General features: G+C 52.5%; 1 protein-coding gene and 1 long non-coding RNA gene across 3 annotated transcripts in view; one reads left to right on the top strand and one right to left on the bottom strand.

The window, feature by feature from the left end:
* Positions 1–12,197, bottom strand: part of PACRG (parkin coregulated) — a 326,166-nt gene that overhangs the window by 19,654 nt on the left and 294,315 nt on the right. The gene's annotated exons all lie outside the window — the stretch shown is intronic.
* LOC132542620 (uncharacterized) lies at positions 7,411–8,285 on the top strand. The gene is made up of 2 exons (XR_009553590.1): positions 7,411–7,523; positions 8,067–8,285. It is a non-coding gene; the product is annotated as an uncharacterized LOC132542620 (long non-coding RNA).

Here is a 12,197-nt window from a genome sequence, read left to right as displayed (position 1 = left end):
TACTACTCAGCTGTGACGAATGATGAAACCACCTTCTTTATCTCCTCCTGGATGGAGCTTGAAGGCATCCTGTGAAGTGAGATCAGCCAGAAAGAGAAGGATGAAGAGGGGATGACCACACTCATGGACAGAAGCTGAGAAATAAGATCAGAAGGGGAAACACAGAGCAGAAGTGGACTTGGATGGTGGGGTGGGGGCTTTCAAGGTCCTGGTGCTGATGGTGGAGGAGGACCTAGGCTGGAGCGGGGGGAGTATTTTGCAGAAAAGTGAGAAATGTTACACCTGGACCAACAACTGTGTTTACTGTTGACTCTAAACCATTAATTCCACAATTAAAAAATAATTAAGGGCTGAGCAAAATAAATAAATATAATCAGACATGGCTGTGGGCTGGTGGTTTCTCTCTCGCAGTGAAAAGCCAGGGGTGGGTCTGGTCACCGTCCCAGCTGACAGGACAAACAGGTGCAGGGGTCTCGTGTCAGACGCCACCTCCAGCAATGCTCTTCTGGCACGAGATCTGCCCGGCAAGCCGCCTGCAGCCCTGAGGTGACGCAGACGCCAAGTGAGGCCGCTGCTGGACAGCCGGCCTCCCGGCAGACACAACTGCTGAGAGTCCAGGTCCTCTCAGTCCCATGGCAAGTGTCTTTTCTGTCCTGCTCACACCACTCTGGACTGAGTTCTTCAGGCAGGAAGACAGAGAGACGGAGAGACGGAGAGGCTGGGAGAGGGAGAGGCCCCATGGCATGCTAGCGTCCCTCAATGGGGTGGGGGCAGGGATTGAACCTGGTTTGCACGTGTGACACAGGGAGCAGAGAGCTACCCAGTGAGCTGTTTCCCAGGCCCTGTAGTTGTTTTTTTGCTCGAAGGGGCTGAAGGGACATCTTTGTTAAATTTTTCTCTATTTTATTTTATTTCATATATACATATATTTATTATGGTTCTATTAAATAACTATGTATTTATATGCTATTTATATATATATTATTTAGTTTATTTATCCTATTTATTTATATTTTTCTCCTTTATTGGGGGAATTAATGTTTTACATTTGACAGTGAATACGGTGACTGTACATGCATAACACTTCTCAATTTTCCATATAACAATACACCCCCACTAGGTCCTCTGCCACCCTTTTTTTACTTTTTCCTTTTTTTTGCCAGAACCCTACTGAACTTTCACTTATGGTGGTGCAGGGAATTGAACCTGGGCCTAAAGAGCCTCAGGCATGAGAGGCTGTTGGCATAACCATTATGCTATCTACCCCCACCCTTTCTATTTTTTCTTTCTGTCTTTGGTATTTTTTTCTATTTCTTTCTTTCTTCCTTCTCACATACCTGCCAGCTCCCAGAGGACAGGCTGGAATTGGGGTGAGGGACTGACTTTGGGGTGTGCATTTTCTGCAGTAGGCAGTAGGGTTCCTACCTGCATGGGGCTCTTGGTGGCCAAGGGACAGGGGCATTGAGGAAAGGTGGTTGGGAGCCCCGGGCCCTGCCTGTCCCTGCCCACTGCCGGTCCCGTACAGCAGGATAGCGGAGGGTAGGGCGCAGGAGGTCACAGCTGACAGGCCAGGAGGCCCAGGCCCCACACCCAGCATCTGGCCAGCAGGCTCCATTGTCTGCCTCTCTCCCCACCCCTCAAGTTATTCTGTGAGGTTGTGATGTATCCTCAGAGCCTCCCCTCCCCAGAGCCCTGCCCCACTAGGGACAGACAGACAGAGAGACAGGCTGGGGGTGTGGATCCACCTGCCAACACCCATGTCCAGTGTAGAATCAATGACAGAAGCCAGAGCTCCCACCTTCTGCTCCCCATAGAGAATTTGGGTCCAGGCTCCCAGAGGGGAAGATGAGCAGGGGAAGATGAGCTCTGAACCCCATCCCCACCAGGACCTGAAACCTTTCACCCTGCCTGAGGCTCCTGACCCTGCCCGCTGCACAGGTGGGCCCCCCTCAGCTCTGTCTGAAGGCAGAGCCCCGTCTGCCACTTCCAACCTGCTTCCCATGGGGTCACGGTGGCTAAACCAGGTGGCTCCAGCTGACCCTCTGCTCCCATGGCGGGGAGAACCTCTCCACCTCTGTGGGCTGTTTGCCTTGGCTATGTATGTTGGTGCCTATCATTCTTGTTCTTATTTAAAAAGAAAATTTATTATCTTTATGTATTGGATAGATACAGCTAGAGAGGGAAGGGTGAGACAGAGAGACACCACAGCCCTGCTTCACGGCTCACAAAGCTTCCCCCCTGCAGGTGGGGACCGGGGGCTCAAACCCGGGTCCTTGCGCGCTGTAGCATGTGTGCTCAGCCAGTTATGCCACCACCCGGCCCCTCCATTTTCTTTTCTGCATCCAAGAAGACTTCAGATGGCAGAGATGCAGCAAGTTTCGCATGGCACTGGGACGGGACGCATCTTAAAGGCTTTGTATGTGCCTGTGTCTGCAATGATCAGAAGACACTGCGGCCAGTGGCCAGCTGTCTCTGATCCACCGCAGGGATAGTTTCTAGGGTTTGAGTTTTAATTCTCGACAAACACTGAAGTTTCATGAGCACGTGACCTTTCGGGTTTTGGGTGTGTCTCTGTGTGGCTTGACTTTGCCGGTGTCTCGAGAAACGGTCCACAGGACGAGAGCATCCGCGCCACACAGCTGCAAACGGCTTCCTGTCTGGTGAGATCCTTGCAGAACGATGCTTTGAGGGCCAGGCAGCGCCACACCCGCACCCACAAGGTCTGCACTACGGCCTGGACTCTCAGACTTCATGGGCTTTAACCCTTGTCACGTAGGAGGAGTGGCTGGGTCGGTCGTACCCTGGGAAGTAGGTGTGCTAAGCATCTTTTGGACATCTGGTTTGTTGAATTCGCATTCTCAACAGCCTCGTGAAGCGGCTGACATGATAGTTCTCAGACTGACAGATAAGGAGCCTATGGTGTAGAAAGCTGTGGGCCAGGGAGTCGGGCGGTAGTGCAGCAGGTTAAGTGCAGGTGGCGCAAAGTGCAAGGACCGGCGGAAGGATCCCGGTTTGAGCCCCTGGCTCCCCAAGCTGTGAAGTAAGTCTGTCTTTCTCTCCCCATCTCTGTCTTCCCCTCTTCTCTCTATTTCTCACTGTCCTATCCAACAACAACGAAATCAATAACAACTACAACAAGGGCAACAAAAGGAATAAATAAAATACTAAAAAAAGAAAGAAAGAAAGCTGTGGGCTGTCTTCTAAGCACAGAATGTCTACCACCACATGAAAAATTACTAAACTTCTTTTATTTGTTTACTTTTTTTTTTGCCTCTGGGGTTATCGCTGGGGCTCATGCCTGCACTATGAACCCACTGCTCCTGGTGGTCATTTCCCCCATTTTATTGGACAGGACAGAGAGGACCTGAGAGAGGAGGGGGAGACAGAGAGGGACAGAGAAAGGTGGACACCTGCAGACCTGCTTCACCGCCTGTGATGCTTTCCCCCTGCAGGTGGGGAGCCGGGGGCTTGAACCGGGATCCTTGTGAGAGTCCTAGAGCTTCGTACTATGTGCGTCACCACCCCCTGCCCCCCAAATAACCAAACTTCTTAGTGTGTATTTTGACACCACAACTCAGGTCTGATACATAGGAAACCCAGCATGAGAGGCACATCCCGCTAACAAGGACGCTGTTCTCCAGCCAGGTGCACTCAGTCCTGCAGCTGAGCTCAGGCTGCAGTTGGTGACGTGCCGATGACGGTTCTGGGTTCATGTGTTCCTAGAAGCTCAGCTAGAAAATCACTGTAGGGCTGGGGAAACAGCACGGCGGTCTGTCTGAGCAGCAGACGTGACTGCCCGAGACGCCAAAGGTCCTGGGTTGAACCCCGGCACCAGCAAGGAGCCGGCAGTGAGCTGCTCTCTAGTGAAGGAAGCGATCACCAGCCATAGGCAGTCTGCGCTCGGGCCTTCACGCTCCTTTCTCTCCATGAGCTGCCGTTTCACACTTGGGGGAGAAACTCAGACCAGTTTGACTTTCATCGACTAGTTTTAAATGAAACTTTTGGGGGGCTTCAGTCATTTTTCTGAAAAACAACTGTTTTAAAGGCACCATTTTCACTAAGCCCAGGATTTCTTTTTCCTTCTGTGACATGCCTTTTTAGATTATTTTATAAAATTATTCCCCTAGGGATACAAAACAATATTAAGATGACATAACTTGTTTTACTTCTCTGTCATTTCAAATAAACATACATAGACTAGTATTACAGCAGATTAACTTTCTTATAGGAGGTTAAATTCTCATTAATACATTTTTAATGTTTTGTGAACAAATATTTTGATACAAAGAAGTCCCATTTCCTCATATATTTTACTGAAATTGTATTTTTTGTTTGTTTTAGGTCATTGTCACTAAAATATCTTCTGTTTCCTAAGCTAAAAAAGTTTCTTAATTCTTAGAGACATAATTGAGTCATATTCTGTTGCTATTGGAGGTATCAGGCAAGACAATATCTCCGCAAAAAAGTTAAAAAATTCAGGTTGGGATGAGAAGATATTACGTTTACACTCTCTGAGAACACACCAGAATGTGGCTAGTGTGGGGAAAGTGAGTTTCTAGATCCTTATTTAACTTTTAGAATGATTAAAGCTCCCATTAAAAGTGTCCGCACCTGGTACGCCTCTGCCCTTCTTGTCCCCAGACCCCACACGAGAGCGTCCCTTCTTCCCAGGAGTCCTGCTGTTGTAGCTGACCGCCTAGGCACTCGCCCTTCTGAACCCCCTTTGCCTGGTATGGGAAACACACCTCATCATGCAAACAAACAGACACAAACAGAAACCCCTTTGTGATCTCATGGACCGCGTCCATATAGGTAATTCTGACATGTTCAGCACTTTGATCCCCATGTGTCCTGGTGGGCCCAGTGTCAACCACACAGTGACCTAATCTGGGGCGGTAAGGCCAGGTTCCCAGCCACGTCTCTCCCAGTGGAAACTGCAATGGTCCTCCCAAGGTCTGTCTGCAGCAGATCTGTCTATCTATCTCTATCTATCTATCTATCTATCTATCTATCTATCTATCTATCTATCTATCTACCTACCTACCTACCTATCTATCTATCATCTCTCTATCTCATCAATCAATCAATCATCTATCTATCATCTATCATCTATCAATCAGTCTATCTACCTATCTATCATCTATCTCCTCCCATTTTATTCGCGTCTACGGCTCTGTCTCCACGCCTATCACTAGTTCTGGGCGTCCTCTCCTCTTTTCTCTCAGATCAGAGAAGCAGCACCTGACTTCCTCTGGTGTTTTCCAGACTCACTTCCTTCTCAGCGATGGTTTCAGTTCCTGCTGGAGTTGGAGTTCAGAGCCCTCTGCTCATCTTCCCCTGACATTTCCCCCTCTGGGAGTCTGGACCCAAATTCTCTATGGGGAGCAGAAGGTGGGAGCTCTGGCTTCTGTCACTGCTTCTCTGCTGGACATGGGTGTTGGCAGGTGGATCCACACCCCCAGCCTGTGTCTGTCTGTCCCTAGTGGGGCAGGGCTTTGGGGAGGGGAGGCTCCAAGGCACATGGGTGAGGGCGTCTGCCCAGGGAGTGGAGCCATCAGGAGCTCTGTGTCTATGGCTGGGCGACAGCTCAGCTGTGGGCATGCGCCTGGTAGCCCTTGAGTCTCTTAGTCTGAAGTGCTGCTCCAGGTGGCTTTGGGGGGGAGTCTTCCTCCCCTCTTGGGGCAGCCTGTGTGTGTCACCGCTAGAGTGCCCCCCTCAGAGGCCTCAGCTTGGTCGTGGCCAAGAAGGCAGAGCTGTTTGTGCTACGTTGCCTGTGGCGTGAATGTCTTCTCTTCACTCAGTAAGCACCCATTTGTTCATTCAGCCATTTGGGGGAAGGGTCAGGGATCCAGGGAGGAGGGGACACTTGGCTTTACCACTTTTAGGCATTTACCCAGTGGACACTCAAGCACCAATCAAAGGGACACGTGCAGCCCTGTGCTCACAGCTGCATCATTCACAATGGCCGGAGTGGATGCAGCCTAGATGCCCGTCCAGGTGACTGGACAAAGAAGTGATGGGATAGATACCCCATGGAGTACTACTCTGCCATCAACAAAGATGAGATTGTGTCCTTAGGGACCAGATGGATGGAACTGGAGGTGATGATGCTTAGTGAAATACGCCAAGAGATGAACGATAGTCAGCAGGTGTTGTGCTCATCTGTGGAATCTAGAGATTGGGCGCACACGAACTTGCCAAAAACAACAAAATAAATCAAATGCAAAGGAAACAGGAGCCGGCAAAGTGTGAGACTCGTGAGAGCTCTGCTGGTTCTCTGGGAGGTGGGAGGGTGGGACGCCGGACTCTGTGGCGGGAGTGCCGTGGAACTAGGCCCTGTCAGCTCACGGTCTCCCAACAAAAATCAAAAAAGGAAAAGACGGCTTACATGAGGAGACGTGGGACGCGGCTGTAAGGACACTGCCGGTGGGCAACTGTCCTCAGAAGGAAACAAAGCAAGTGCTTGCACCGTGACACATGCGTGAGGCCACAGGACGGCTGAGGTGACCAGAGAAGACTGCTTGAATGGAGGACGGCCACCCACAAAGTCTCAATGTTTTCCTCTTTAATACCTTACGCGTTTGTTTATTTATGGTGGGTGGAGACAGAGTAGCTGAGAGGGAGAGAGACAGAGAGACACCTGCAGCCCTGACTCACCGCTCATGAAGCTTTCCCCCTGCAGGTGGGGAGCAGGGGTTTGAACCTGGGTCCTCGCGCACTGCGCCACCGCCAGGGCCCTGATGTGCTTTCCTCTCACTGCCGCTGGTGTTGACAGGACAGTCTCCTCACCAGCCCCTCAGCCTCCTCCCTGTCCTCTGCCGTCGCTTTAGTTTCAAAGCAGCACAGCCCAGCGTCCGCCGGCCTCCTTACACTCCTCTTCTCCGGAGCTGAGCCCACTGCTTGCCCTCTTTGCCCTCTCCCCCAGGGCTGCCAACCCCGACCGCCGAGGCGAGGCGAGGCGAGGTGCCAGGACGTGAGGCGCCCGGAAAGGCGGGCGGGCAGGTGCTGCCGACCTGGGCTTGGTCCTTTGCTGTGAGGGACCGTGTGCAGACTTCCTCGCTCGGCCCACCTCTGCTCAGGGACACACTTGGCAGGAAGCGTGGAGGCTGTCTTCTAAGAGCGAGCTACTTCGGGCTGCAAAAGCCTTTCACGCCTGAGGCTCTGAGGCTCTGAGGCCCCAGGTTCAATCCCCACCCAGCTCCACCACAACCCAGATCTGAGCAGACCTCTGGGCTCTCTCTCTCTCTCTCTCTCTGTATCTTTCCCTCTGTATCTACTCTTTCTCATGCAAAGAAAACAGATAAAATATATTGAGAGAGAAGAAGGAACTACCCCTGAGCACAGTGACAGCACAGGAGCCCCGTCTCTCTCCTCCTTCCTGGGTGTCTGTGTCCCCTGCCTCCCCCGCCTCCCTTTTCCTGCTTTGCCTCTGAAGTGCCAGCTGTTCCGTCCGTGGCAAAGCCCCAGGGCCAGGAGCTGGCTGTCCAGCGTGGGGGTGGGGGCGGGTCCCCAGTCCCTCTCAGGTAGGTGCCAGCCCCAGCTTGGCTGTGGGGCCCAGAGCCTTTGCGAGACTGGGGGGAGGGGAAGGCTCTGGTCCTGGGTGAGGGGGGTCTGATTTATGCTGAGCACTGAGGAAGCCCTGTTGCGGCTGGGTGAGGAGGCGCTGGGCTCGCGGACCAGGGCCCAGAGCTTCCTGTAGCTGTGACCCTGACCTGCTCACTGGGCTTCCCCTCCTCTCCCTAGAGACCCCCCCCCCCCCCCCCCCGCTCCAGCTCCTTGCAACAGTGGCCAGAAAACGCAGATGGGCAGACATTCTGTTTGTGTGGAAGATGGCTGCCGGTCTCCACAGGGTGACAGGAAATGGACCCCAAAGGCCCGTCCTGACCTGCATCAAAGGGCCGAACTGCGGGGCTCCTCCCCCGGCACAATGTCCTGTTCTGTCCTGGTGTGTTACGCTGAGGTCTACGTCCGGTTCCTGACTTGTTAGCAGATTCCTGCCTATTCTGAAGGAGGAGATGGACCCGTTTCTACTTCTTGTTCCTAAATATAACTAATATTTCTTGCAGGTTTTATGGCATAAGTAAAAACCAGCTCGCCAGGGTGAGCTATGGAAAAAGTGACTTTATGATATTTTATCCAAGACAGCGACTAATTCAATTAAACGAAAGGGCTTCACAGGAACTGGTCCACTGCTATTTTTTCCCCCCTGTGAAATCATAATTGGAAAGCGGTGACAGAATGACTTTAATGTTATATAATTAAAGATACACCAATATCCATTTAAATTTATGGATCAAATTATTATTTGCAGAAGTGAACTGTACAGCAGTCAAAATATTATGATATTAATCTTTGATTAAGAGTTGAGAAGCATTCTATTACGGAAAATGCTAAATACAAAAGTTTGGATGCTAGCTTTCTCTACCGTAAAATATATATATATATATATATATATATATGTAAACCCTGTGGCTTACTTAACCCCATCCGTCAAAAATGCAATGCTAAGGGCAGTGGCTGCTTTAAGGGGAAATAGGAAAGTTCACACTGCTGACAAAAACCAAGTACCTATCTTCATCCAGCTCATGTCTAGAATGAAAATATCTAGAATTCATAGGTGGGACAACTTGCTAGGTTAGTGATAGCCATTACTGTTACTGTTATTATTATCACCATCACAACAAGCAACACTTCCTGCTTGTCAGGAAGTCACTGGACATCAGTGACTTCTCCACATTATTACTATTCTTAATTATTTGTTTATTTAGTCATTTATCAGATACAGACAGAGAAACTGAGATAGAAAGGAGAGATAGAGAGACAGAGAGACACCTGCAGCCCTGCTTCACCACTTGTGAAGCTCCCCCTGCAGGTGGGGATCAGGGGCTTGAACCCGGGTCCTTGTGCACGGTGACGTGTGCATGCAACCAGGTGTGCCACTGTTTGGCCCCAAGAATCTAGATTCTACCAGAAAGGAAACAAAGATGGGAAACTAATCACACATGTACCATAGCACAGGAGGGCTCCCTTTCTGGGGTGACACAGGCCTGTGGGAATGGGGCTCGCCCCCAGATGTCAGGCCCTGTCACCCCAGCCCCAGATACTTGTGAAAGACGCTGGTTTCCTAATGCCTGGTGGCCGCCCTCTCCAATTCTCCCTGCACAGCTGACTGGGAGCTTTTGCAAGACGTTTCCCCTGGGTGAGTCTGCAGCCAGGCCCCTCCTCGGTCCCCCTCCTCCCTGACCTGCTCAGAGGTCCCCTGTGCCTCTTCCCAGGCCGGCTGTGGCCTTGCTTCCCCTCTGCAGGGCTCCGCCTTGGACCTCCCACCCCCAGCTCCCCTGACCTCAGATGCCCCAGGGCCAGCTGTCTCTGGCCAGCACCCCTGGACGCTCCCAGGACCCCACTCTCACCCCTGGCCAGCGTGGGCAGGCCTGGCTGTGTGTCTTCTATGCCTCAAGTCACAGCTGGCCCCTGCAGACACTGGGCCCTGGTGCCGGGGGCAGGGCCTGCACGCAGTAGGTGCTTTGTGCATCGCCGGGCTCTGCCGGGCCAGAGGGACGTAAGCCAGGTCCTCCGGGTGCAGGAAGGAGCTGGGGTTCTGAAAGAGGCATTTCCTTCTGGAACCCTTCCCTTCCCAGCAGGCAGGTTCCTGAGGCCTGGACTCTCTCCGTTAGGACTTGACGTCGGCAAGAAACAGACTGTCCCTGGGGCCTGTGTGCGACCCGCTTGTGCTCTACTGTGGCTGTCTGGACCTTCACAGCTGGGGGAATGTCTGCAAGGCCTTACCGGCAAACGTTCACAACTGAGCTGAGGAGTGCCTCTGCAGGGGCTGGGGCCGTCCCTCCCTCCCTCCCTCCCTTCCTTCCTTCCTTCCCTCCTTCCTTTTTCTTTCAGGCTGCTCCTCTAAATGAGACAAACACTTTAGATTTTTTTTTTTTGCCTCCAGGGTTATTGCTGGGGCTCTGTGCCTACACCACGAATCCACTGCTCCTGGAGGCTATTTTTTTCCCTTTTGTTGTCCTTGTTTTGTTTTTTTTTAAATTATTGTTGTTATTGCTGTCATTGTTGTTGGATAGGACAGAGAGAAATGGAGAGAGGAGGGGAAGATAGAGAGGGGGAGAGAAAGACAGACACCCGCAGACCTGCTTCACCGCCTGTGAAGCGACTCCCCTGCAGGTGGGGAGCCGGGGGCTCCAACCAGGACCCTTACGCTGGTCCTTGTGCTTTGCGCCAAAGATACTTGCCAGGTCCTCATGGGGAGTCAGAGCCACAGGGGATGAGGAAGGGGACAGGCAGCTGGTGTGGTCAGCGAGGGTCCCTTTGATCTGATGCTCTGATCACTGGGTGATGACACATCTTCCTGCTCTGGGCTCTGTCCCCCAACTTCCCGTGACCCCAAAAGCAGAGCCAGGCTGCCTGTCCGGTAGGTTAATTGTCCATCTGGAGTGGAGGTGAGGAGGTGGGACTCCAGGGAAACGACTCCCTCCCCTTCTCTGGGTGCACAGGGCAGAGGAGAGGGGCTCCCAGTCTGCGCTCCACCTGCCTGCTGCCCCTCCATCCTGGCCTGGCTGAGGGTTCAAGGGTGGGCACAGAGAGCAGCCTCCCTGTGTGGGGAGAGGCCGCAGAGGGGTGCCAGGCTGAGGGGTGGAAACAGCCAGAGAAACAACTGTGTTTCTAGAAGCTTAGAAACTGCTTTGCCTAGAAGCCCATCCACAGGTGACTGGATAAAGAAGGGATGGGATAGGTACTCTGTGGAATACTACTCTGCCATCAAAAAGATGATTGTGTCCTTTGGGACCAGATGGATGCAACTGGAGGTGATGATGCTTAGCGAAATACGTCAAGAGATGAAAGACAGCCAGCAGGTATTTCACCCATGTGCAATTAGAGATCAGATACACTTGAGCTTGAAAAACAAACACAACAGAAGAGAGAAAAAAAAAAACAGAAGGCAGCAAACTGTCTCTAAGCCTTGTGGGAACTCTGGGGGTCCTCTGGGGGGTGGAGGGTGGGGACCCAGAGCTCAGGCGGTGGTGTGGAACCAGACCCTGTCATCCTACAGTTTTGCAACCCATTATTAATCACAGAGAAAAAATAATAAATTTGGAGTCGGTGGTAGCGCAGCAGGTTAAGCGCACGTGGCGCAAAGCACAAGGACCAGCGTGAGGATCTCGGTTCGAGCCCCCGGCTCCCCACCTGCAGGGGAGTCGCTTCACAGGAGGTGAAGCAGGTCTGCAGGTGTCTGTCTTTCTCTCCCCCTCTCTGTCTTCCCCTCCTCTCTCCATGTCTCTCTGGCCTATCCAACAATGATGACATCATTATTGGTGACACAACAGTGTTTAAACAACAAGGGCAGAAAAAGGGAATGTAAATATTAAAAAACTTAATAATAATAAACTAAAAGGGATAAAACAGTAGAAAAAGACGAGGCTCTCCTAGATCCCAGCACAGCACCCCAAGCTCCTGGGGGAGAAGCTGAGCCGGCAGTGACCCTGGGGGGCTTCCACCAGGCTGCCAAGCCGCAGTGCTCCCACCCCAGAGGAGAGGAGGCATTCTCTAAGGGGCATTTAAAATTCAGCGTCGGACTGGGAGAGGAAGTGGGTGGACAGGAAGGCATCTGGGAACAGAGCTGGTGTGTCAATGGTGGGGGCGGGGAGGGGGTGTCTTTCTCTTTCTCGACTTCCTGTCCCGGAGATCTTTCTTCTCCTGTCTCCATCCCGGGGAGCCCACAGAATCCCACTCCCGGCCGGGGGCCATTTGCATAATGCATTAACATCTGAAGGGAGCCCGCGGACTGGCGCCTCCCGGGCTCTGAGCTGCACAATGGCAATTAGGCCGCCAACACAGTTGCTGAGCGGTGGGAAGGGGAAGCCCAGAGATCTCTGCTGGGTGTCAGGCAGAGCCTGGGGGTGGGTGGAGGCTCTGCCCAGACGCGATTTGTTCCATGGGAGCCCCTGTGGGGGGCTGCAGAGGACTGGGGTGGGGGCACTGGCAGTGGGAGCAGAGCCCTGGGGAGTGGGGACCCTCGGCTGCATGCCACCGGGAGGCTTGGGGATTCCAGAGCTGGGCGCTGGGCCCGGGGTCCAGAAGCTCAACCCAGGGCTGGAGCCTGGGCTACTCGTCCACCTGCCCCCCGGCTGGCTGAGGGTGCACAGGGCCTATGGGCTTTTTATGTTTTGTTACTGGTGATCTAATAT

The sequence above is a fragment of the Erinaceus europaeus genome, chromosome 13 (genome assembly GCF_950295315.1).
Source record: "Erinaceus europaeus chromosome 13, mEriEur2.1, whole genome shotgun sequence".
NCBI classification, from domain to species: domain Eukaryota; kingdom Metazoa; phylum Chordata; class Mammalia; order Eulipotyphla; family Erinaceidae; genus Erinaceus; species Erinaceus europaeus.
This window is presented reverse-complemented; position numbering and strand designations above follow the sequence as displayed.